General features: G+C 50.7%; 1 protein-coding gene across 2 annotated transcripts in view; it reads right to left on the reverse strand.

Moving 5' to 3' along the window:
* APBA2 (amyloid beta precursor protein binding family A member 2) overlaps window positions 1–27,770 on the reverse strand; it is a 235,930-nt gene that overhangs the window by 189,414 nt on the left and 18,746 nt on the right. Inside the window, exons 1-2 of one of the 2 annotated variants that reach the window (XM_045795358.2) lie at window positions 2,945–3,174; window positions 953–1,059 (exon numbers count right to left, since the gene is read on the reverse strand). The gene's annotated coding sequence lies outside the window, so the exon portion shown is untranslated. Of the gene's footprint in view, window positions 1–952; window positions 1,060–2,944; window positions 3,175–27,770 lie in introns of those variants that run through there. The other variant, XM_045795359.2, reaches the window with a different exon arrangement.

A 27,770-nucleotide genomic window follows, 5' to 3' on the forward strand; every position in this document is an offset into this window, starting at 1 on the left:
ACACTCACTTCCTAGCAGGTGACACACCCTCAGACGCAGCCTTGTCTGATGCCTCGGTCACAGCCTGGGTGCCCTGCACAATTCACTTGGCAGGGGAAGGGGGGGACTTTCCATAGTGGTACCCAAACCTCAGGCTGCCTTGCCCTACCTGCTGACCCTGGGGAGGGCCCTGCCTGTAAGAGCAGCACCTCAGGCCGGCCACCTGGGTCTGGAGTGCAGAACAATTCAGGAATTGTTATTGCTAGGTCAGCTGGGGAGACCCTGCCCACATCCTGGGGCTCTGACGGCTGCACTCCCAGGGAGAAGCACTCCCCTGGATGCCCCTGGCCCCTCCAACAGGAAGGGAGGGCTGCCTAAGGAGGCAGCACAGTGCCACTCAGAACACCAGGGCAGCAGAAAGGGACCTGGCGGGTCTGACGGGGAGATGGACAGGGTCATAGGAAACCCAGTCTACTGTGCGGCCATCTGTCCTCTAGGGATGTCCCGCAGTCCTTCACATCTTTTTTCACAAAATGAAGGTAAATTTATAGGGCGGCTGGGTGGCTCAGTTGGTTAAGCGTCTGCCTGTGGCTCAGGTCATGATCCCAGGGTCCTGGGATTGAAGGTCCTGGGATCGAGCCCCGCATCAGGCTCCCTGCTCAGCGGGGAGTCTGCTTCTCCCTCTCCCTCTGTTGCTCCCCCTGCTTCTGCTCTCTTGCTGGCGCTCTCCCTCTCAAATAAATAAATAAAACTTTTAAAAAGGATTTTTTTTTTAAAAAATGAAGGTAAATTTGAAAGCATAGTTAAACAATGAAAAGTTTTAGTGTAGCTGCATTTAAGCTTTTGTTAGAGAGGTGGGGGCAATGGGACGCATCGCTGTTCTCCCAGCTCCCATTTAACACAAGAGCCCAGGTGTCTATGCCAATGGCACGTGGGGCACAGCATAGAGATGACAACCACAGGTCCTACTCACTCAGAGTCGCCAGGCCCCAGAGGACTCTCAGCCATCCGCAGGATGGTCCTGGCCTCAAAGGCTGGTGTGCCCACACGGGATTCAGCAATGCTTAAATCTTCCGGAGACTGAAACGAAAGAGAGTACAAACAGGGTGTCAGTGGACTGCAGGCAAGTCGCTCATTTATGAACACACGGGCGTTCTATCTGAGCAACGGACCCCACGTTAAAAAAAGAGAGGCTAAAAGCTCCCTGCACCGAAACGTTAAAAGGGGCTCAGAACTGCGGGATCAGAACTCTGGCGTTCTGCAGAACAGCCGAACATTCTGAAAATCAGAGAGTTACAAGTAGATCATGAGTCTTTCCAAGTTTTTGAGTGATCCCTCCTATTCGTTCCCAAAGGTCAGCAAGCACAGAGAGCTAACGATTTGAGGCCACCAGCAGCTGGGCCTCAGGCGGAGAGAGTGGGGAAGGTATTTCTCTAATTCTTTTGGAGGAAGATACGGGAAACCCTGTGGCATTAATATTGTGGGTTTCACTTGCTCTAACAGGAAATAAAGCACATTCTTCGAGATTCTATTACCAATTTGTTTTCCAAAGAAGCAAAATGCGACACAAGATACAGAGCTCGGTGTCATTTGCATTATTCATCTTAAAATCATGTATGACATATGTAGGGGGAAATTCTACAAAATACATTAAACCAACACTTTTCAAAGAAAGGGCGACCGTGTGCACACGTGGGTGCACAGTGCAAGCCATCCCCCGAGCAAGTGACGTCTTTTCCTCCCTGATGCATGGGGACGCCAGCGCTCAGCCCGTGGCCTGCATACCAGTGCCACCCCAGAGTGGGTCACTGCCTGGATTTCTGCGCAGAGCCTAACTACAGAGAGACATCCTGGCTCACATCCTAACTCTGCCCCTTACAGCCTGGGAGGACTAAGGAACCTACCCATGCCTCAGTTTCCCTATTTTGGAGGAAGAAGGAAGCACTGAGATATTGGGCATCAGGCCCCACCTCCAGCATCAGCATCTTGGTCTCCCTACCATGTCGAATGAAGGCGCTGACCCCATGCCTTACAAGGTTCCTTGAGCTTTAATGTCGATGGCTCCTGCTGTGTTCCCTGTCCACGGAACAGACCCCCCCAGCTGAAGGCCTCCTAAATCCAAACACAGACCCCACGCCCCTCACCATGGGCCCACTCCAACACCGATGGACGAGAGCATCACTGTCCATGCGGATAACACGCAGATCCAACCCAGCTCAGCCAGGGACACTAATGGGGTACATGGAGGCATGGTACTACATGGCACATCACTGACTCTGAACCACGGACTGAAAGGCAGCCGAGCTCCCAGGCCTGAGCCATCATCACACCGCAAGGCCCCCCTGCCACTGGTGCCTCACCCCTTTCATGCCACTGTTCGAGTCATTCCCTTTTTGATTCCTCCAGAATCGTACTGACAAACTCCTATTCATTCTTCAAAACCCAACTGGGAAAGGCATCCCTGAGTTTCAGTGGTAAGCCCTCTTCTCAGCAAGGCACTACACAGACTGGGAAAGGACTGGGAATGGGAATGCCGAGTTGGGGATCACAGAGGCCAGCCACAACAGAAGGGAAGGAAACAGGCTACGGAAACTATACCAAGCACCGAACGCCCAGCTCAGAGGCCGGTGTTACCTCACAGGCAAACGAGGCCACCAAAAGTTTCTGACTGTGGAGGGGGGTTACCATATCGGTTTGGTGCAGGACAACCTGGGAGGGGCAGGGCTCAACCAGGAGCCCCCAGAAGGAAAGCAGAGCCCCTCAGGGAGAAGAAAGAGGCTCGACACTCACTGAGCAACCCCCCAGAGGGTATGCTGATGAAGCTCTTCAGAAGAGGTTCCCACAGAAAAGCTCCTCCCCAGCTTCTCCCTGCTCCCCATGACCCCTGGCCCTGAATTCTGTACGGAAAGCCTCCTGCCAGTCCCCAAAGCTGCATAATTACTCTGCAAAACGGCCCTTAACCAACCTGCCTGTTAACTGCCACGGGCCACAGGCTGCCACGTACAGCGTGTCCCCGAGGCTAAAAATACAGCCAGCTTCTCAGCAACACTCCACCTCCAGAGGCCTTCCACAGGGACAGAGGTGCGGCTGCCTGGGAACCAGGGAGTCTTCCTTGGCTGTTCGTCCAGCCTCCGTTCAAAAGCCATCTGCGGGGCCAACCTACTATGGGCCAGGCTCAGGACCTCAGCTGTCTGCTGCCATGACCCTCCCTGGCAGGACCCAGGTGACACTGCGTCCCTCCCCGCTCCCCCCCGCCCCCCAACCCACACCGCCCTGTACTGAGCCACTCACAAGGCTCATCCAGAAAAGGTTCACAAGGAAAACACTCCAGCAACTCATAAATCCCCATGGTCATGAGCAGACCCGGAGTAATACAGAGCTCCCAGCTGCTGCCCTCCACCATTCCTTCCCAACCCAGAAAGAATATGGGGAGGCATGCGGGTGGGCACTAGCATGCCAGGCCCATGCTAGCATTCTGCTCCTGATCACTAGCCAGCCTGGTCCACCCCACAACAAATGCTGAGTGGCAGAAAGGAGTGACCCAGCTGTGAACAGCCAAGCCAGGCCTGGGCTGGCACGGGGACACTGCCAGAGGACAGCCTGGCCTGCTAGGAGGGGCACGGCGCTGGCAATGTCACGCCCACCTCCACCACGTCCGCACTGACACTGGGACGCTGGACAGCAGAAAAAGGGCCAAGCTCTGGAAGGCAGAGCTCACATGGTCAGGCCTGTCCCCAGGGTTGGGGCAGCTCCAACCTTTGTAACCTGGTAGTCACTTCTTGCCTGAGGCCTTCCCTGTGCTGGCTGTCTGGCCCTGTCCTGCCTGGTGCTCATACTCCCACAGCCCACCACGCACACAGTCTGCTGTCTTCTCAGAGGAAGGTCCCACCACATCCGGTTCCCAAGCTCAACCACCCAACTGAGCTCGGCGAGGCCTTTCTCCACCTGGTCCCTAAAGAATCTGAGACAGAAAACATAGAGATGGTGGGCACCTGGGTGGCTCAGTGGACTAAGCATCTGCCTTCGGCTCAGGTCATGATCCCAGAGTCCCAGGATCAAGTCCTGCATTGGACTCCTGGCCCAGCGGGGAGTCTGCTTCTCCCTCTGACCCTCACTCCCCTTGTGCTTTCTCTCTCTCACTTGCTCTCCAACGTAAATAAATAAAATCTTTAAAAAATATATTTAAAAAAGAAAACATACAGATGACTAACAGGTACATGAAAACACTCCACATCACTCATCGTCAGGGAAATGTAACTCAAAACCATGGTGAGATATCCCTTCACACCTGTCAGACGCACTAGTACCAAAAACACAAGAAATAACAAGTGTTGGTGAGGACGTGGAGGAAAGAGAACTCGTGCGCCGTTGGTGGGAAGTAAGTTGGTGCAGCCACGGTGGAAAACAGTGGGGAAGTTCTTCAAAAGAGAAAAAATAGAATTACCATTCAATCCAGTAACTCCACTTCTGGGTATTTATCTGAACGAATGGAAACACTAACTCCAAAGCACACCTGCACTACCATGTTCATTGCTGCATTATTTCCAAGATATGGAAACAACCGAAGTGCTCACCAGCAGATGAATGGATAAAGAAAATGCGGTGTTAAAGAAAAAAAAAAAAGCTGTAGACATACACGTAGAATATTATTCAGCCATAAAAAAAAAAAAAGGAAATCCTACCATTTGCAACAACATGGATGGGCCTTAATGGCATTCTGCTAAGTGAAATAAGTCAGACAGATAAAGACAAACACCATATGATCTCACTTATATGTGGACTCTTAACAAAAAACAAAGAAACAAACAAAACCCCTGAGTTCATAGATACAGAGAACAGACTGGCAGAGAACAGAATGCCAGAGGTGGGGGGCGGGGGGCGGGGGAAATGCATGAAGTGGATCAAAAGTACAAACCCCCAGCTATAAAATAAGTCCTGGGGATGTAATAAAGAGCATGATGACTATAGTTCATAACACTGTATTGCATATTTGAAAGTTGCTAAGAGAGTAACCTTAAAAGCTCTCCTCACAAGAAAGATAATTTTGTAATTATACATGACGATGGCTGTTAATGTGGGGATTGTTTCTGCATACAAACATCAAATCATTGCTCTACAAATTAATATAACGTTATATATGTTAATTATACCTCAACTTAAAAAAAGAAGAATCTGAAAAGGCAAAAAGATAAAACCTAGGTCTGAAAGGACAGAAATAAGAACGTACAGACCAGGGGCTGGGCCCCAGATGTGCAGGCCGGAAGGTCCTGCCCTGAGGCTCTGCCCTGCACAGACACGGCCCAGCCTCTGGGTGGCAAACAGCAGCCAGGGGCAGCCATGTCCTCCTCAGAACCCTCAAGCAAATGGCACACGGCCCTGGCAGGTATCCTGGCACAGCCTAGTCAGTGTCCAAAAGCCCTTCATGTTTCCTCTATCTCCAACGGCCAGAGAATCAGGGGGGCTGCTCTTAGTGTCCGCCTGGGAAGCCAAGCGTGGGTCCCCTGATGCATGGGATGGTGAGAACTCGCTCTTATTGTCCCCCAAAGCCTTCCCATCTCAACTGATGGCTACTTCCTTCAGGTTGCTTAGGCCAAAGCCTCAGAGCCATTCTGGGCCCTTCTCCTTCCCTTGTCCTCACAGCCATCAGGAAACCACGCTGGCTCCACCTTGGAAGTGAACACAGACTCCCAGCACTGCTCTCCCATGGCCACTGATGCCTGGGCCGAGGCTCCATCCCCTGTAGGACTGCAGTGGCTCCTAACAGCTTGTTACCTCTACGCCAGCCCCTTCTAATCTAGTGCCGGTGCACCAGCCCAAATGATCTCTTCCACCACCCATCATGACCTCTCCCTCTATACCTCTACCATCAGCCACCTGGCTTCCTTGCTTTTCCTCAAACACACCAGACAGATGTCACCCCAGGCCCTTTACATGGGCCAGTCACCTAGCTGTCCACATGGCTCCCTCCTTCCCCTCCTCCATGCTCTCGTTCATACATCATCCTCCCTGACCACCCTACTTAAAACCGCAATGCCACCCACCTAGCCTTTCCTGGCCTCCTTCTCTGCTTTATGCTTCTCCATAACAATTACCACCGTGTAATATGTGATATATTTCTTTCATTTACCTTGGTTATGGCCTGCCTTCCCTCACTGGAAAGTAAGCTCTCTAAGAGCAGGGATTTTCAATCAACATTTAATAAAAATGTGTGAGATGAATGCATGAGCCCATCCTCCACCTGGGAAGAGAGCGGGACATGTGCCTGCCACAGCCAGCACCCAGCAGCCCAGGACGCAGCGCTGCCCTCCACCCCACACGATGATGACGAGACTCCAGCATTTTCAAGCTTCCCAGAAGGAAGAAGAAGAAGTCCTCCTTAGGTCCAAATGTCCCCTCCAAATAAGCCCCCCCAGAGTGCTACCGAGAGCCCAGGGCTGGAAGCACGAGGTCAGCCTTTCCTCTTGCAGGTGAGGAGCCGAGGCTCAGAGGGTAACACAGACCCTCCACACCACACCCCAGGCCTTGCTGTAGTCTGCAGCCCTGACCACAACCCCAGGAGCAGTGGGCACAGGGCCTGGACCCCAGGCTGGCCACAAGCACCCCAGGGGCCACTGTGCAGGGGTTTGGAGCCCATCTGGAACCACACTACCCGGGCTTGGCTCCTGAGAACCCCAGCAAACTACTTAACTCCCCTGGCTTCTCCTGTCCTGTCTAGAACATGGGGGACCTCAGAAATCTCCACAGGCTTCTGGGAGGAGGAGGAGCACTAACATGCACCAAACCGCCTAGAGCAGGGCCAACCGGGGGTGAGCAAGCATTGTGACCCCTCTGAAGCAACACCTGCAAGTTGAGGCTGCCCTGGGACGGGGGAAACGAGAAACGGGGACAGCAGCCCTGAAAAGATGGGGAGGAACTCGAATTTTAAGCAAAATAATGAAAGGAACTAGAATTCAGTAGTCACCTATCTAATGGCTCTGTTCTCAATACTCTTTCAGAATTCTCCTTACTGATCTAACGTGAGTTCTACGAGGTCTTCTGAAGAACACTTTGCAGACAGGAAACACTAAGGTTCACCATAATTTTCCAGGTGGAAAAAAAAAAAAGCTCTTCTTATGATGGAAGGAACTAATTACATCATGGTGTGGAACAGTGGGTCTGGAACGGTCTTCCTGGCTCAAGTCCATGACTGGATGACAAGAGCCCACTCCCATCAGCCGGGCTCCCTGATGGAACCCACGACAGACAAACCAGTCAAAGCCAGGCACCCCCTTCCCCTGCCTTTCCCAGGAGGGGCAAGGTGTGTTGGAAAATGAGCACCAGCCCGAGCCCTCACGCTCCGATCCTTTGCAGGGCCGGGCCTCCAGGGCACAGATGAGGAAACAGGTCCTAAGGGAAGGAGCCCACAGCTGCCAGCTGCCAGGTAGAGGGGCGCTCCCCAGCTTTGGGGGACCATGCTGGGCACTGGCTTGAGGGAAAGTCTAGGCTGGCCACTTCTGCAAGACCAGACATGGGGGCGCGATGTAGGGCTGTGCTCTCAGGTGGGGCCCATGACCAGGACAAAGGCAGAAGGGGACCCACTCCCCTTCACAAAAACTCAAACCCCACCTCAAGGGCCTCACCCCTTTCACACAGTCCTGGGAACCAAGGTGTGTTCCAGGAACATCTGTCCCTGGGAAGGCGCTCTGCTCTGGTGCACGTAACAAAGGCCATTTTAGGTGCTTCTCCGGGCTCCGAAGGCAGCAGGGCCACCCCATCAAGTGTCTGGAGTAAAAAATATCAGGATCCACTGTGAAAGGCACCGAAATGGTGACTTTGGAAGGAACAGACCACAAGGTCAGGGAGGGATGCTGGGGGGGTGTGCAGAAGGACAGCAAGCCCTGCCCCCCCCCCCAGAGAGAGCAGAGGGGCACACAATGGTTTAGGGCAGAGGGATCGGGACCAATTCAACCTGCTGGGCCAGGGTGGAGGGTCCTTGTCCTGGGATGGGGGCCCCTTGTCCTCAAACTACAGCCGGGAAGGCCCTCCCTCCAGGAATGACTCCAGGCCCATCTGCCCAGCAGGAGGGAAGCCAGTGAGTACGCAGCCTCACCCTGGGGAGTTCGCACGACAGCCCTGAGGGAATTCTATTCTTATCCTGCCCTAGCAGGCCGGTGGAGAGGCTAAGGAAAGGCGAGTGACTTGCTCGAGGTGGCAGAGCTAAGTCCCGGGAGAAGCCGGGGCCCCAACCCTGGGGTGAGCACATCTGAAACTCTCTCTGTTCTCGTGCCCCTGTCCCGTCTTCTGTCTGGGCACTGGGCATACGGAGCATTCAATGCAGGATGTGATGATGCGGTCACATTTAAGCACTTTTTAGGTATATTTTTGCACTTGGCCAGCTTTTAAGAGTGTTATCATTTTGTTTATGCCAAAAGGACCCTTCTCTTCGACTACCACAAAAATTTCCTCAGTATGACTGAACAGTGTAAGATGATGGAAACTCCACTAATTGTGTAAAAATGCTCCAAATGGACTAAAATGTTTGCATACTATGGGAAGTATTCTTAATTTGCTGGATACGAATGTGGGGGAAATTTGGGGGGAATCTGGCACCTGACTGGATCCCCAGACAAGTGAATGCTAGAAATAGGTACTGAGCCCCCCAACTGCAGCCTTGCCTTCTGGCTGGGTCACCACAGGAAGCTGAGGCCCCAGGACCACACCCTCGGCCCGTCAGGATTTCAGCAGTTTACAGCTGTGGCTGGGTGGGCTGTCCTTTGACGTGCCAGACACCTAGTACAGGACCAGGGACTGGGACCCATCTAAGCTGACCACTCCTCAGCGTGTAACTCCATCTGAGCTCTCTGGAAGTCCACATTCACTGCCCACCTCTCAGCACCTCCAATGCATGTCTAACAGGCACCTCGAGCTCAGCATGTCCAAGCGCGCCCAAGTCTTCCCTGCAAAAGATCCAGCACCCCCCACAGCCTCCCCGACTCCCAGCTGATTACGACTCACTGCCCAGCTGGGGTCTCTCTGACCCCACCTCTGAGCCACCAGGACACAGTATCAGCTTGAGCTTCAGATGCTTCCAGAACTCCACCTGCTCTGGTCCTCCCCACCATCCCACCCAGCCACGGCCTCCATGACCTTGTGCGTCCTCATGGGGCTTCCTGCTGCAACCCTCACCCTGTACAGCACCCTACCTTGGTGGCAAGCGTGGTCCTTCCACACAATGCGGGAGGAGCTACGTACTCCGGGTCTCTGTTAGCTTGGATCACGAAAACAGAGTGCCACGGACTGCGTGGTGCATCCACAGAAATCTACTTCTCACAGTTTTGGAGGCTAGAAGTCCGAGATCATAGCGCCAGTGCGGTCGGGTTCTAGTGAGAGCCCCCTCTGGGTTACAGACTGCCAACTTTTTGCTGTGTCCTCATGTAATGGATATCCTCACAGAGCTGTCTGGCCTCTTCTTATAAAGGCATTAATCCCATCATGAGGACCCCACCCTCATGACCTAATTACCCCCAAAAGTCCCACTCCTAACACTGGGATTGGGCCTTAAGTTCAAGAACAAATTTGGGGGGACACGAACATTCAATCCAAGGTGTGTGCACACGCCTGCACAACGGTTATACTTCAACAAAATGTTCGCTTAAAGAAACTGAAGTGGTTGGGGTAGGGAGGGGACATAGGAGATGCCCGCTAAGGGGTATGGGTGATGGAAATGTTCCGGGATTACATGGTGGTGATAATTGCATTAACACAGTGAGCACATTAAAAACCTCTGTACTGTATACTTTAAAGGGGTGAATGGCATGGGAATATCTCAATAAAGCTGTTATATACTTTTTTACATCATAAGTCAGATCATGTCCTCCACTCCTCAACCTCCCCCTCCAACAGCCCACTGCCACTCAGAGTAAAATTTCTCAGGATGGCAGGAAAATCCGCCACTCCCGACCTCCAAGCCCTCTGGGCTTCCTCCCGATCATGTGCTCTGCCCCTGCCTCACGGGCTCTTTGCTGTTCCCTGGACACGCCAGGCCTGACCTCCATGATGTCCCACTCAGCCGAGGCCGAACCCCTTGTCCTGCCCTGCACCCATCATGGCCCACCACACCTGCTGTGGTGGAAATGCCTGCACTTCCCCCTGCTGTGCTCCATGAACTACTCCCCTACCCACAACACCTAGCGTAGTGCTCAGTGGTGACCCCCTGAATGTTGATTCGATATCAGCACTGTCCCCAGGACACACACCCAGACAGATGCTCACTCAGGGAGACCAACGGCCAGGTGGGCAGAGTGGCCACTTCAACCAGGGTCTGAGCACTTGAGCTGCAGCCCACCCACCAGCCCCACAGCATGTTTGGGACCAGCTCACTCATCAGTTCCTCCAAGGTGCCAGGCATGGGCCGCGGGTGAGCGAAGGCCCCCTCGGTGGGACCCAGAAATCCAGCTCCCATGTGTGACTCAAGGGGAAACTGCCTTCCCCACCCAGGCCTCCAGCTACAGGGGCTTTCTGGGGTCACTGGGGAGGAGGGCCACATCCCCACCGAGCACACAAATGGGGACACAAGCTCTGCCTTCTGAATGGCCACAGTTGGAAGAATGTCATTAGGGAAGCCTCCCCACCCCACCCCCACCAGCGTAGGACTGTGGAAACCAGCCTATTTCACCTCCAGGCTACTTCCTGTTCCAACAAAAAAACGTGCTGGTTCTCATGCAGAAGAGACTTCAAATCCCTCCCACCTTCCTCTCTATTCATGCCCTCCCCAGAAGCCAGCAGGGGACGGGAACACTGACGTCCCTGGGCACACGTGTGAGGCCACAGCAGCAGAACAGGGGCCCGTGTGTCCTCCCACTGTGCCGTGGCATCAGCCCCCACGGAACACCCCGCTGCCACCCACTCCCCACCACCACGGGGCCAACTGGGCCGGGCAGCGGCCCTCCTGCTTCCTGCTTCCAAAGCCTGGCCCCGCACCCCCACCCCACCCACACACTTGCACCCACCCAGGTAAAAGACTACATTACAAAACACCAGATACAGAATCCAAGAGGGAACAAGGAGAGAAAACCAGTGAAGAGGAGCATGGGGGCTTCCTTCCAGGCAGAGAAACTACCCTGCCTCACCTCACTGCCAGTTTGGAATTTTGCAGAGGCTCCCAGTGACGATGACTATTATTTGGGACCAATTAGGGCAGCTAAGTCTGCCAGCCCCTCCTTGCCCCACGATGGCCCCGAAGCAATGGGCAGCTGTGCTGGGATGGGTGGATGGAAGTGGCAGCAAGGAGACTGAGACCACAGGAGGGTCAGAATGGGGGAGTTGGAGGGACCAGGACACCACGGGAGCACCAGTCCCCAGAAATGAGCCAGGCCCTCAGCACCCCGGCCCTCCCCCATGCCACAGGAAGCAAAGACTCAAAAGGCTATCACCAATGGATCGTCACAAAATAAGGGGAAGCTAACAAGACAAGAACACAACTAGTTGAGTCAAAATGTTTGCCAAAACCCATGGAATGCACCACCCGAAGAGCGAGCTTTACCCGAATTTAGTTAATAGTAACAATAATATATCAGTATGGGCTCATCAATTCTAACTAACACGCTGTATTCACACTAGATGTGAATAATAGGGGAAAGTGGGGGTTTGGGAGTGAGGAGGCAAATGGAAACTCTGAACTTTGTTCAATTTTTCTGTAAGCCTAAAACTGCTGAAAAGCATGAAGACTGTTGATTTTTTTCCCCCTCGATATAATGGTTGAGATTCAGAGGGCTAAATATAAGCATGGATGCCATCGAGGAGCTAATGGGTCCACTGGAAGAGGAAGCTTCGGGATTCTCCCAGAATGCAATGCAGACAGACCTGGGAAGCACCCTACTGGAGGCCGGGTCTCTCCTGACTTTGCGGAGGGCCAGTAAGCTCCAGGAGCACCACCCCCCCCACCCAAAGCCCGCCATCACAGCCTCCCGCTCGTCAAATTGAGGAATGTCAGTAAGTTCTCAGGGTTTCGATCGTTCATCTTCTTTCCCCCAGATTGCTTTTTCTTGGGCGGGAAGGGGTGGTGGGCAGGGAGTGTGCAGACAGCAAAGGAACCTCAGAGAAGATACAAACTTTAGCCCATGTCCTTGGCCTCTTCCAGGCTGTTGTATTTCCCAGTTGATGGCCTAAGAGAGTGTTCTCTCCCTTTATTTGGTTGTTGGTTGTGAATTACTTTTTTTGGCTGGTTTTCTCTTTTTTAAAAAATTTATTTCTTTAGGAGGAGTCCCAAGGCTTCAGCCTTTCAGAAAACCCATTCAGCATTCCCTATGAAAAATTTAAATCTGCATATCCTTTTATCCAGCAACGTCATTTCCAGAAGGACTCACATATATCTGAAATGATGTCTGTATGAGGATTTTTCATTGCAGCCATCATTTTAAAAACTGGAAACAACCTAAGTGCCCATAAAGAGGGAACAGTTAAATAAATTATGGCTGAGTCCACACGCTGGAATACTTCGAGGCATTTTTTTCTAAAAGAGGTAGACCGATACGTACGGACAGAGAGGAATCTTACGGCCTATGGGGGAGTGAAAATGGTAAGACAGCTAGAGGGTGGGCGTATGTGTACAGATCCATCAAGCTCCCAGAAAACACATACATATCTGCAAGTTCACGTATGGCTGCAAAGGCATACGGAACAGACCAGAAAGGACCAAATGCTTGTCAGCAGTTTCCTCTGGGGAAGGGAGTGGAAACAGGGGAGGCTGAGGGGGTGTTCACTTTAACTTATTAAATGCATGTGTACTGGTTGAGTCTTTAACCCAAATACATTTATTATTCACCAGCACCGTAATGAAAGCCACAGTCTGTGCCTTCCAAGATTTCACATTACAGTTAGGGAGCTGTCTGCAGTAAGAGAAATGACCTAGGGGAAGGGGACAGATGGGCGGGAAGGGGGGCCGGGGCTTCCCACAGGAGCCTCCGCTCCTGAACGTCAGGGAAGAACCGAGGAGAGTCGAGTGTCTTCAGGAAGACAGTCGCTGGAGCAGAGACGCAAAGCTCCCAAATGATCAGACATCCACACACATGACAGGGCAAGCCCAGAGATCACAAAACCACAAGGGGAGGCAGTGACCCAAGAGAGAAAGAACACAGGGGCTTGCGGACCTGGGGGACCAAGATGTTCTAGGCCAGAACAGTGGGAGACACAGGGGTATCAATCTAGGGGGGAAGCAGAGAATTCAGCACCATTCCCTGAGTGGTTCACGCGCTACCATGTGTGTCGGGTGTGTGCATGAATGTGTTGTGTGTGTCGGGTGTGTGTGGCTGGTGTATGTGTGTGTGCGTGGCGTCCACAGTGTATACAGGTGGTGTGGGTGTATGTGTGAACATGGTGTATGTGTGATACGTGCGTGGATGTGGGTGGTAGGTAATGTGGCTGGTATGTGCATGTGTGTGTGTGTGTGTGTGTGTGTGTGTGTGTGTGCGGCGTCTGCGGCATGTACAGGTGGTGTGGGTGCATGTGTGTACACGGTGTCCGTGTGTGGATGTGGGTGGTGTGTGCAGTGTGTGTGTGTGTGTGTGTGTGTGTGTGTGTGTCGTCCATGGTGTGTATGGGTAGTGTGGGTGTATGTGTGTACATGGTGTCCCTGTGATATGTGTGATATGTGTGTGGACGTGTGTGGTGGGTGCTGTGTACGTGTGTGTGTGGCATCTGCAGTGTGTACGGGTGGTGTGGGTGTATGTGTGAACATGGTGTATGTGTGATACGTGCGTGGATGTGTGTGGTGGGTAATGTGGCTGGTGTGTGTGTGTGTGTGGCATTGTGGCGTGTACGGGTGGTGTGGGTGCATGTGTGTACACGGTGTCCGTGTGATACGTGTGTGGATGTGGGTGGTGTGTGCAGTGTGTGTGTGTGTGTGTGTGTCGTCCACGGTGTGTATGGGTAGTGTGGGTGTATGTGTGTACATGATGTCCCTGTGATATGTGTGATATGTGTGTGGACGTGTGTGGTGGGTGCTGTGTGCATGTGTGTGTGGCGTCTGCAGTGTGTATGGGTGGTGTGGGTGTATGTGTGAACATGGTGTATGTGTGATACATGCGTGGATGTGGGTGGTAGGTAATGTGGCTGGTATGTGCATGTGTGTGTGTGTGTGTGTGTGTGTGTGTGTGGTCCATGGTGTGTATGGGTAGTGTGGGTGTATGTGTGTACATGGTGTCCCTGTGATATGTGTGATATGTGTGTGGACGTGTGTGGTGGGTGCTGTGTATGTGTGTGTGTGGCGTCTGCAGTGTGTATGGGTGGTGTGGGTGTATGTGTGAACATGGTGTATGTGTGATACGTGCGTGGATGTGTGTGGTGGGTAATGTGGCTGGTGTGTGTGTGTGTGTGGCATTGTGGCGTGTACGGGTGGTGTGGGTGCATGTGTGTACACAGCGTCCGTGTGATACGTGTGTGGATGTGGGTGGTGTGTGCGTGGGTGTGTGCAGGACTGGGGAAGACAGGAGGCTGGCGGCCTCGAGCACGCAGCAGGGACCAGCTCAGCCCCGGCAGGGCTCGACAGCGGGGTCGCTGCCGCTCAGCACCCCTACCCCACACTGCGGCCGACCCGCTCAGGCCACAGGGCGTGCCCACTCTCTGGGCAGAGAGAATGAGCAGTCTCTCCGCCTCCCAAAACAGCGCTCGCGAAGGGGCTCACAGGGTCAGGGCAGACCCCAAGTGTCTGTAACCTTTTTTCTCTCACCCTCCCTGGGGAGGGGGAGGCGGGGCAAGAGCTCAAAGGAAGAGCCCTGCGTGAGAACTGAGCTGTGAGGGGAGCAGGTGGTGGACCCGCAGAGTCCCTGAGTGAAAGTGCCCCGGGGAGCAGAAGCAGCTTGTCACAACAGCCACCCTCCTGAAATCTGGGCAGCACATCTCATCCCACTGCGCGGCGCAGGCCCCGTGGGAGTCCACAGAAGAACAAAGCCCTCCGGAGGGAGTCTGCCGCAAGATGGCCCAAAACCCCCAACCTGCTCAAAACTTCTGCTGCCATGTCAAATCCTTCCTAGACTAAAAAGCAAACGTACACCTCTTCCCGTGTAACAGATCTTTTAAAGCCCACTTCCCTTTTGAAGCCACCAAATAACAATTAAATTGTCACACAAACCGTGCTTGGAAGTGAGCCGCTTCTGCAGGGTGTGGAGCGATGGAGGGGGACGGAGGCCCCGGATGTGGTGGGGCCGACTGCCAGCTCCAGCCGTCTCATCCACAACACGCCAGGCACGGCGACCCAGAGGGGCAGCAAGGAAACTGTCTTCCACCTCTCCGAGGAGGCACTCTCACATCATTAAAAAGCCTATAAGTAATTCTCAGACAACACACAATGGAAACCTAAAATAGTTTCTAAAAACCACAAGTTTCTTCTCAAGTTTCTCTCCTCAAGGACCTCCACACGGAGGAGGAACACCACGTAGCTGGCATAATTATGCAGGACCAGGGCAGACGGATGTTTAAGACTCTGTGTTCTAGAAGGGTCCAAGTGCGCCCCCACCGTCCTGCAGCCTGTCACTGAAGCCCGGCGGGGGGAGAGGGGGCTCCCCACAAAGGAGGCCAAAGCTAATGGGCACAGCCACGCGTTTACCTAGATGTCACATCCCCAGATTAGAATGTGAGCCCCACCTGGTGGGGGCTGCCCCATGCTATCTGCTTCTGTAACTCCATCACCCGCCCCAGCTGAGGCCCCAGCCTCCACCATCGGTCCTGCCCAGCCCTCGGGCTACTGTGAAGACATGGACAGATGCGAAGGCCTTGGTGTCCCACACAAACCGGATCGCTGCATGAGGAGGGGGCGTACCCCCATGCTTTCAATTCAGTTATCAAGCAGGCCTCCCAAGCCCGCCTCTGGCTGTCCAGAAGTTCTTGCGTTCAGGCCGTGTACATAACACACACACACTGTGCTACAGACGCGTTCTGCTTGATCCACGACAAAACTCAGCAGTCCCTGCCCCAGACCGTGCTGCTGTGCACGGGCATGCTGCTCCACGGCGCACGGAGGCCCCCGGCTCGCCCACCGAGGTGCTTGGCAGGAGGTGTTCAGTAAGTATTTGCCGCATCGTGAATGAGTGGATACTTGGGTGGATGTGATGTGTCCTTGAAATTGTTTCCTTACAAGTTTTCAAATGTGCATTTTAAAGTAAATACACACACAAGATACCTTCAAGGAAAAGGCCAGGGAACAAAGGGTAAAAATCAGGAGGCATTAGGACCAGGGGCCTGTCCTCTGACATCCCTGCAGTGTGAGAGGATTTCCCAATAGCTGGAGGAGAGCGCCTGGCAGAAACGAGGCCAGCTCTTCTTTCGTCCCTAGGGAATCCGAAGAGGAAAGAGGGGCAGTCCCTGGACGGTGCCGTCCAGCCTCCTCACGCCACTCCTGCCCGGGTAAGTGGCGAGCAGCTTGGAATTCGGGACTTTGCATGAGGTCTTCATCTTTTCCTTTTTTAAAAGATTGTTTTTATTTATTTGAGACAGAAAGAGAGCACAAGCATGGGGAGCAGGAAAGGGCGAAGCAGACTCCCCACTGAGCAGGGAGCCCAATGAGGGGCTTGATCCCAGGACCCTGCAATCATGACCTGAGCCAAAGGCAGATGCTTAACCAACTGAGCCACCCAGGCACCCCTTTTTTTATTATTATTATTTTTAAAAAGACTTTATTGATTTATTTGAGAGAGAAGTCTTCATCTTCACAGTGCTGTCTAGGGCTGGATGTGGTTTCAGGGGGGAAAAAAAGCCAGTCCTGAAGGAAGGCAAAAGCCTCATTAGCCCCACCATAGATTCTAAATCTCCACGTCACCGAGGCCCCAGTTTCTCCATTTCAGATTTCAAAGCATAAAAGGACAAATCTTTGAATAAGCCATGCTTCCTAATCCATAGCATATTCTCAGAAATAGAAAGTCTCTCCTCTGGTCCTTCCTTGAAATAGCCTGGCTCTTACATGTGACAAAATGAGGCAAAGTGGCATCTCCATGACCCGAATACGAACACTAGGAATACCTCCATGTCTTCCGAGTGGCAATAAAAGTATTTAAAATAATTTAATATCAAGCCCATTTAATAGAACTCAAAATAGCTCAGGCAAATACACTATTAGAATGGATATGGGATGAAAACTTCAAACAGATACGGCTATAGAGGTCAGACTGAAAAAAGAAAAAAACCCCACTTCATTGCTATATAGGATTTCCAAAGATGATGCTCTTGAAATCTCTTTTAAAACAATATGTTCCAACTTCCTACGAATCCAAATGACTCTGGTGACGTCTGGCTTCAGCAGCGAGCTGCAAATATGCAGCCTCATTATTGTACTTGGAATGGCAGTAACAAGGAAGCATCTCTTTCCACCCCTCCATCACGAAAGCTAACATGCATCTATTATCTGCACTGTTACAACTCCCTTTCTGATGAGAATCAGAAACCATTTTCAGCTGGGCTTGGAGCAGTCGAGGGGACTGTCCACTGGGCCACGGTGTGGGGGTGGGGGTGGGGGGTGAGGGGAGCATCATGGCAACTGCCTTTTCGTCTTTTCTTAAACGTGAAACATTTCAGGATGGCTTAAGCAAGATGTATTTTGATTCAAAAGCTCTATTAAATTGAAGAAAGAAAAAGAACCCATATACAGCTCCTGACGGAACAATATCATTAGCCCCCAAAATGTAAATGAAATGCAGGGAAGTGCAGTGAATTCAACGCCCTCCCTGACCCCAGCATAGGTCTGGGCACCTTATCTCCACCACGCAGGCCAGCAGGCGAGCCGCGGCCGCCCAGCCCCATGCAAGCCCCAAACGCCGGCATCACGCTATCTTATTTGTTCAGGGGAAGCAAAATGGTCCAGTGCTGGTGGCTGTGTTCCTTCTTCCCAACAAGACCTAATTGCTATTGTCCTTCTCTGGGATCCACTCTCCCTAGATAAAGAGTAAGAAGGCAGCCAGCAGAACTCAAACCATTCACTCACAGGCTCTTCGCTCGTAGATCAGACCTCAATGCGGCATAGTTTCCAAATCAAAATTGCAGAACCCACGAAGAGAGAACCTTCTGTTCCAGAAGGTATTTATATGAAGTCAAAATCAAAATCACATCTTTACGGTTTTTTTTTTAACACACTTAATCAGTGTTTCTTATTGCAAAACCTAAAAGATGTTTAACATTTATAACCAGAAACACTGTTTCTTATTGGAAAACCAGAAAATGTAAGTTATTCATATAGTGATCCTCCTTTTTGGAAAAGAATCACATTTATGAAACTGGGATATTTCCCCAAATCAAGACTTAACGATCCTTGAAACTCAAAATGTTCTAATTTTTAAATAATTTCATATCAAGCCCAGTTAATAGAATGCAAACGATCTCTGAAGCTGATACACTATTATTTTTTTTAAGATTTTATTTATTCATTTGCCAGAGAGAGAGAGAGAAAGCACAAGGAGGGGGAGTGGCAGGCAGAGGGAGAAGCAGGCTCCCCACTGAGCAAGGAGCCTGATACAGGACTCAATCCCAGGACCCTGGGACCATGACTGCCTTCCGAGCTGAAGGCAGATGCTTAACCGACTGAGCCACCCAGGCATCCCACAGATACACTATTAGACAGAACTGATATAAAAGTAAAATTTCAAACAGATGCAGCTACATAACAACAATGAAAAGAGAAAAATTTCTTCACTGCGATATAGACTTTCCAAAGATGGTGTTCTTGAAACCAGCCATGGTTCTGCCATCTATGAAAGCGAATCACTGCAGTGCAATGGGATAAGTGTTACAAGAGAAAATGATGGGCTCACCCAATATTAAAGAAGAACAGAGTTGGAGGACTGACACTACCAGACTTCATGACTTACTACAAAGCTATAGTAATCAAGACAATACAGTAGTGGTGACAAGAACAGACAAATAGATCAATGGAACAGACTACAGAGCCCAGAAATTGACCCACGTTAATAATCATCAATTGATTTTTGACAAAAAAGCAAAGGCAAATACAATAGAGTGTTTTCAGCAAATAGCGCTAGAACTAGACATACGCTTGCAAAAACGTGAATCCGAACACAGACTTCCTCCTTCATAAAAACGAATTCAAAATGTGTCCTAGACCTAACTGCCAAACACAGAACTTTAAGACTCACTAAGAAGATGACATAGGATCTACATGACCTTGTGATTGGCGAGGACGTTGCTTATATACAGCACCAAAGGCAAATTCCACACAAGAAAGAATAAGCCGAACGTCATTAAAAGTTTCTGCTCCGTGAAAGACACTGTCGAAAGAATGAAAAGACAGAGCCACAGACTGAGAGAAAATATTTACAGAAGACGTATCTGATAAAAGCCTGTTATCCAAAACATAAAAGAACTCTTGAAATTCAACAATAAGAAAACAAACAACCCAATTATAAAACGGGCCAAACATGTGAACAGACACCTCGCTAAAGGCGATATACAGATGGTCAAGAAGCATATGAAAAGATCCCCCACATCATATGTCACCAGAGAAATGCAAATTAAAACAACAGTGAGATACCACTACATACCTATTTGAATGGCCACAATCTGGAACACTGCCAAGGGCTGACAAGAATGTGGAGAAAAACAACCCTCGTTCATTTCTGGTGGGGCCACCACTCTGGAAGACAGTTTTACAGTTTCTTTTTTTTTTTTTTTTTAATTTCTTGAGAAAAATGAACATAGTACTCTTACCATACGGCCTAGCAATGACATTCTTTGGTATTTCACCCAAAGGAGTTGAAAATTTATGGCCACAGGAAAACCTGCACATGCATGTTTATAGCCGTGTTCTTCATAACTGCCAGACTTGGAAGCAACCAAGACATCCTTCAGGAGGTGAACGGATAAACCCTGGCACACCCAGGCCAGGGAGTATCATTAAACACTGAAAAGAAATGAGCTGTCAAGCCATGAGAAGACAGGGAGGAACTTCAAACGCCTACTACCAAATGAAAGAAGCCAAGCAGGAAGGGCTACATACCGTAGGATTCCACTTGCATGACATTGTACAAAAGGCAAAACTATGGAAACAGCAGAAAGATCAGGGGTTGCCATGAGTCACAGGGGTATGGGGATGAACACAGGTTTTAGGGGGCTGAAACAAATTCTGTTGGGCTGTATGATACTCTAATGGTGGACACACATTATACATTTATCCAAACTCATAGAATGTACAACATCAAGTGACCCCCAGTGTGAACTCTGAACTATGGGTGATAATGATGTGACAATGTTGGTTCACCGATTGTGACTAATGCACCTCTAATGGGATGTTGACAATGACAGAGGCTGTCATTGTGGGCAACAGCAGGTATATGGGAAATTTCTGTACCTTTCCCCTCGATTTTGCTGTGAACTTACAACTGCTCCCCAAACGGTCTATTAAAACAAAGAAGATAGCAGGCGCTGTCTTTCCCAACCAACCCCGGTGGTGGGATATGGAGGCTTGAAGCAAAGTCCAGAGGCCCCAGAGTGAAAACTCCTTCATCAAGCCCCTCCATGGGCTAGAAAAGCCCCAGTCCCCATGCCTTTGACATAAGACAACAAAGGCTCTGTCAAGATGCAAGTGACACCTGGCTAGGACCACACTTTAATGTATTGCTCACTACTGAGGTTTCATCAGGAATGACCCCAGTGCCAGGTACTATGACCCCGCTGATCACTGAGCACTTCTCATTGCCTGCCTCGTGCTGATGGATGCTTTACGCTGTGGCTGCCATCCCCGCCCTACCCACCTGAGGACAGACACCTCTGTCTCAGCCTTACCAGGTAAGCCAACACATGGGTCCAGTCATTGGCTGCTGTGAGGCTCTAAAGAAAGGACATAATTCCTTCACTCAGACTAAGTAATCAAATAAGGAAAGGGCTTATAATGAAAAGACACATTCCCTGATCCAGACTTTCCCACTCCGCTGCCTATATTTTTCATCATTTCCAACTCTAATTCTTTTGGTGGCTATTGCAACCCCTCTAAATAATCGTTTTAAACTCTATTTCTGAATATATTGTTGGCTTCAGATAATATTTATCGACATCCTTGTATGAGAGGTGACATCTGCAGGACCTCCCCAGCTCTTGTGCAACTGACCATGATGAGAGCGCTTCCTACAGAACACATGATGGGCGCTCCCATCTGCAGCAGGAGCTCGGGGAGAAACACATCCTCCCAAGAAGCTCCCACCCAATTCTGGGAACAGATAGGCATCCTTCAGATGGCCTTATAACCATGCAGCCTTCAGGACGAATACAGGATCTTTTCTCAAAAAAAGGAAAAAAAGAGGGGCGCCTGGGTGGCTCAGTCGTTAAGCTTCTGCCTCTGGCTCAGGGCGTGATCCCGGCTATGGGATCGAGCCCCGCATAAGGCTCCTCCACTGGGAGCCTGCTTCTTCCTCTCCCACTCCCCCTGCTTGTGTTTCCTCTCTCGCTGGCTGTCTCTCTCTCTGTCAAATAAATAAATAAAATATTTAAAAAAAAAAAAAAAGAAAAAAGAAAGAAATGTAAAGCCCGAGAGAGGAGGTGGCATTAATTTGGTATGTCCCTGCTGATCATTTAGAACAGGAACTGGCTCCTGCTCACATCGGCATCCTCTGCTTTCAGAACCAGGCTCAGACGCCTATGGGGAGACCATGCGTGTCTGCTCAGTGCAGGCGTGAGCAAGTACCACATCAGCCAACCCGGTTCCTGGGGACGCTCTGTGACCGCAGAGGGTGTGAGTGGCTGAGGCCAATCAAGTACCGAGTCTCCACTTGTTGATTTGGTTCTTTCTGCTACATGAGATACTGTTGATGTTGACGGATAAACGGATAAACAAAATATAATCTATACTTACAGTAGACTATGACTCAGCCTTAAAAAGGAATGAAATCCTAAGTATACAAGGAACTCACAAAAGTCAGCAAAAAAATAAACAGATTTAAAAATGGGCAGAGGACCTGGACAGCCATTTTTGCAGTGAAGACATCCAGATGGCCAACAGACACATGAAAAGATGCTCAACATCACTCATCACCAGGGACATGCAAATCAAAACCACAGTGAGCTATTACTTCACACCTGTTAGAACGGCTAGTGCTGGAAAGATGAGAGATGAGTGTCGGCAAGAGTATGAAGAAACGAGAACCCTTGCACCACTGGTGAGGTTGTCAATTGGTGCAGCCACTATGGAAAACCGTACAGAAGTTCCTCAAAATATGATCCAACAGTCCCGCTTCCAGGCATATAACCAAAGGAAATGAAATCAGTATCTCAAAGAGATATGTGCACTCACATGTTCATTATAGCACTAGTCACAATAGCCAAGATATAGAAACAACCTAAGTGTCCACCAAGGGATGAATGAATACACACACACACACACACACACGCACACACACACGTGTGCACATGCTCAATGAAATACTCAGCCATACAAAAGAAGGAAATGCTGCCATTTGCAACAACCTGGATGACTCTTGAGGACATTACACTAAGAGAAGTAAGCCTGACACAGAAAAACAAATACTATGTGATCTCACACAAAGAATCGAAAAAAGTTGAAACAGAACCAGAGAACAGAATGGTGGTTACCAGGGGTGGAGAGGGAGGAGAAATAGGAAAGATGGTGGCCAAAGGGTACAGACTTTTAGTTATGTGATGAATAAAATCTGAGCATGCCTGGGTGGCTCCATCGGTTAAGTGTCCGACTCTTGACTTTGGCTCAGCTCATGATCTCAGGGTCTTGGGATCGAGCCTCACATCAGGCTCTGCACTGGGCATGAAGCCTGCTTGGCATTCTCTCTCTCCCTCTCCCTCTGCCCCTTGCTCATCCCTGCTCTCTCACCCTCTCTCCCTTTCTTAAAATAAAAAAAAAAAGAATAAATTCTGGGGACCTCATGAACAGCATGGTGACTATAGTTAATACTGCATTATATACTTGAAATTCGCGAAGACAGGAGATCTGTAAGTGTTCTCACCACCAAAAAAAAAAAAAAGGCAAGCACAGGAGGTGATGCAAGTGTTAACTTGATTGCGGGGATCACTTCGCAGCACACACCTGTATTAGACCATCATGGTGCACACTTTACAAAACACGTCACGTTGACAACCCGAATACACAGAATTTTTATTAACCATACTTTGATAAAGCTGGAAAAAATAAAGGAAAGAAATCATGCCCCATGCTACAGCATGGATGAAACTTGGGGACACTATGCAGAGTGAATATGCCAGCCCCAGGGGCGCCTGGGTGGCCCAGTTGGCTGAGCATCTGCCTTCAGCTCAGGGCATGATCTTGGGGTCCTGGGATCGAGCCCCACGTTGGGCTCCCCGCTCAGTGGGGAGCCTGCTTCTCCCTCTCCCTCTGCCCCTCCCCCACCTCGTGTTCTCGCTTTCTCTCTCACAAATAAATAAAATCTTAAAAAAAAAAAAAAAAGCTCATCCCAAAAGGACAGACTGTATGATTCCTGTTACAGGAGGCTCCCGGTGCTGTCACATTCACAGAGACCGAGGGCAGAAAGGTGGTTGCCAGGGACTGGGGCAAGGTGGGGGGCAGTGGGGTGCCATAGAAAACAGAGTTCCTGTTTGATGGGGGCAGCGTTTCAGTTTGGGAAGATGAAAATGTTCTGGAGACAGGCAGTGGTGATGGCTGCACAGCAATGTGGATGAACCGAACGCCACTGAACTCTGCAGTTAGAAAAATGGTTAAAATGGTAACTTGTGCTACGTATATTTTACCACAATTTAGAAAGCTAAAAAGGAAAAAATGACAATATCCTGGAAACTGGAAGATAAGAGGGGTGATGTGCATCGGGCCCCTCATCAGCAGATTCTCCCAGAATGTTCCTCTGCCCCTGGAGTAGCCCCAGGCCTGGGGTCCCCCAAGGAGAAGCCTCTGTCTAAGAAACGACAAACGCCTTGGTAGAATGACTGGCCAGGAAGCAGCTGGGAGCAAGCTTTACCACAGGACGATGAGGCAGGATTCAGAGAAGACACTCCGCATCTCTGAACCGCGAGCAGCCCAGAGGACCTTCTTATCAAAATCGGGGAGGGCTGCCTTTTCTCCAGCACATGCAGTTTAAGGCAAGACACTGGGCCAGTGAAAATATGGAAGATCCAGGGGGTCTGGCCACAGCCAGGGGCACAACTACATCCCAGGGGGTACCTGAGAGAGGCCAGAGGTGTCACTTGCAAATAAGAGGTTATTTTTTACCAATGGCAAAGTTAATTTTTTTAAAGAACATTCAGCATTTTCAACAGACCTTAGAAATGAAAGGGCTCCCCTCTGCACACGTCAAGAATGATTTTCTTTCTGACGCTTCCGGAGGCCTCGTCAGGGTTGGTTCAAATAGAAAACACACCTTCATGATCTGCTCATCTGGGGAAAGGTAGACTTTATGGCCTAAAGGGTCACAGAGCTCCCTGGGTCTGAACCACCCTGAGGAGCAGCTCAGATACTCACTCACTCCAGAAGATTCCGAAAGGCAGCTCCAGGGAGAGGTAGTGGGCAGTCAAGTGAATGACAGGGCAGGGGCACTACTCTTTAGAGCGTGACGTGATGTCTACAAAAGCAAAGTTTTGGTGCAGAGAGGGGCCAGGCCCTGCCAGGCTCCTGGGGACCTGAGCTTCCATCCCACCTGGACTCCTGCCCGCCTCCTCGTCCAGCCAATGTCCCTTGTTATCACGTAAGTCCACGTACCACTGCTCGGCCTTGCTCCTGCTGAAGACCGACAGCAAAACAACTCCGCCCTGAATACAAATGCTTCTGGACCAGATGCTGCAAAATAAAAGCCACATGGGTCCTTGAGTTGGATCTGGGCACCACCCCCCACCCCGCTGCCTACCCCTCCTGGCTGCGGCTGGCCCATGCGACCACGCACGCAGGTGGCCTCAAAGATGAGTGGGGATCTGCCCAGGCCACCATGGGGGACAGAATCGTGAAGCAGGCTTTGGCTACACATTTTCCATTAAAAGAAAGAAACACCGGGCTATTGTGAGCAGGCATATGAACACAGGGAAAGAAATGCCGTCACTGTCCACTCTTTCCAAATAAAACCCACCTGATAGGAACACCGTGATTGCAGCCCATTTCAACATCCTGTTCTATAAGGCTGACTGTTGGGAGATCACGTTTAAAATTGAAAATCAAAGAGCTGTTCCTCAGTGATTCCCAGGAAATGAGGTGCACACAGCAGATATTAAACCTAACCCTGCACACAGCTGCCCCTCACCCCCACCAAGCATCCTAAAAGTTACCTTACAGATTTCCAACTTTCAAGCAAGACATAATTAGGTACATAAGGCCTTACTAACATTGCACGGGTTGAGTTACTGGATTTTAACAGCACCAACTCTCCAGTCCGGTGGTACCTGAGAAAGCTAATCCCACCATCATGAAATGCTGCCTGCCCCTTTTCCATCACTTAGAATACAAATTCCATAATCCGTCCCAAATTGCAAGGAAGGATTCAAACAAAAGAGAACTCATGTCTGGCTAAGCAGGGAATGCATCCTTCTCAAATAATGGAGACCGACCAAGCCCCTGGTGTCAGAGGTCACACACCCAGGGCCCTTGGACTTGCCACCTCTCTCTCCCTGTGTCTCCATATCCCACGTCCTGAGAGCCATCTCCCGTCCACAGTGGATCCCCTGCCCCTCCTCCCGGCCATCCCTCTAACCAGAATTTCTACAGCACCATGGGGAGACTGGGCTTTCTTGCTAGTTGCTCTTCCATTGGGTTGTGACACGGCTGGCCTAGTTCTGCCTCCACCAGCTCCGGAGACAGCACGGAAAACCACGCAGCCCTGTCCATCCTCCTGTGAGCAGTGGAAATGAGCCAGAAAGAGGCTGGAAACGGGGTGGCTAGGAGCCTGAAAGAGGAACGGATTGCTGGCAGAAGGGATGGTAAAAAAAAAAAAAAAACCAAAAACACCAGGTCTGGAGCCCACCCATCCAGACAGGCCGATTCTCCTCTCCAACAGATGTCGCCCACGGGGGCAGGGCCGTCCCATCCGGGAAGTGTCAGAGCTCACCCTAGCCCACCACCGGAGGACGGCATGGGTCACACCATGGCACACCGCAGCTCAGTAGTGCCCTCTAGGCTTAACCCGTCATGGTGCCCGCCAACCCCCAAAGTGCCAGGCATCAGCACCACCTCCCAAAGGCGCCAGGTGGCTGGTGTGCCTCAGAAAAGGAGGAAATAATGTCCATCATTCCAAACATGTTATAAACAAGTAGTGATCGCTTTGATACCCTCAACGAACGTTCTCCATGAGCATGGGGTGAAATAATGCAAAAATTCCAAGATGTGCAAAAGAAATTAGGAATCTTAACTTGCAAAAGCAGTTCTCTACCATTTGTCAGAAAGAAGCACCGAGAACTGGACAGTGTGATGCTCCAGGGCCAAGGCTACAGTGTAAACAAGAGGAAGGGATGTTTTTGTTTAATAGCTTGAGCAAAGGGATTCCACCAAGGGGATCCTGCATTCAACTCAACCCCTCCTCCCCCTCGCACCATCCACCCTCCCACCTCCCTGCTGCCTGGACTCACTTCCTAAAGGTGACCCTGAGTGGCCAGCACCACAAATTCCAGGGCCTGCTACAAGGGTCTGCGTGGGAATTTTGTGACACAGGCCCCACCTCTTGACGCAGTTGAGATGGGGTATTCCTTGGGCAGGCTTAGCCAACGCCCACACTTCCCTGCTGGGAGCCACCTCACCGGGCTCCCCCAGCCTCTGACTTCCACATGCTGGCCCACCACCTGCAAACGGGGGCTTCAAGAACCCAGGCTATATCCTACCCGCTTCCCCCCAACCTGTGCATGCATAGGGCCTCCACTGTTGCCGGGGGGTGCCCACCGATTCTGGGGAGGAGCAGATGTGAGGCTGGCATGGGAGCCCACAGCATCCCCCATCGGCCTGCCCACGCTTCAGGGCACAGCAAGTGCCTGAGGGGCTGTGAACCCATGCGGGACCCATGAAAGGGCTGACCCCATGCCATGAAGCAGATGGCCGTCCTGAGGAGGCCGTGAGACCCCAGGTAGGTGCTCACAGAGCTGGCTAATCAAGACTCCCCACAACAGCACGCCAGGAATAAAAAGACGTATATCCGGAAGGAGAGGTCAACATGGGCAAATGATCCCCCAATAAGAAAATCCAAGAGAAAGAACTAACCAACCAGAGAGAGATTCAGGCCAGGTGGGCAGACAGGCCAGCTGTTCATAAGTCAACAGCTTTCCTGTATACCCACAGAATCAGCTGGGAAATGAGGCCGGAGGAGGGGATGACCCCACCGACAACAGCCATGGGGGCTACGAAATACCTATGAGTACATCTAACAGGGAATGTGTCAAATGTACGTGAACAAAGCAACGAAACACTAGTGAAGGATATAAAAGGCCTTCTGAATAAATCCAAATATGCAGATGAGAGAAAATATACAGATGTCTCTTCTCCCGTAAATAAACCTCTAGAGCAATCCCGAGCAAAATCCCAAACAGATTTTGGGATGAACGTGGCTTATTCTGAAGTTTATCTAGTCAAAGAAATGTATGAGGAAGTTAGAAAAATATGGAAAAGGGGAAATTAATGAAGAGGTAATGGCCCTTTAAGGTAAGAGAGCATAACAAAAAGTCACAGTAACTTAAACAGTAGATGTTGGCAGAAGAATACATCAATACATCAGAACGGACGGTCCAGACATACGGGACAACCCCACGACCCAGGATACGACAACTTCATACACGACAAACACTCATCTCAAAACAGAGACAAAGATGGGCTATTAATAGATCGTGTCAGAAAACTGTATGCATATGAGAAAACTTCC

The sequence above is a fragment of the Ursus americanus genome, chromosome 28, assembly GCF_024610735.1.
Source record: "Ursus americanus isolate L20-20 chromosome 28, mUrsAme1.1.p, whole genome shotgun sequence".
Taxonomy (NCBI): Eukaryota; Metazoa; Chordata; class Mammalia; order Carnivora; family Ursidae; genus Ursus; species Ursus americanus.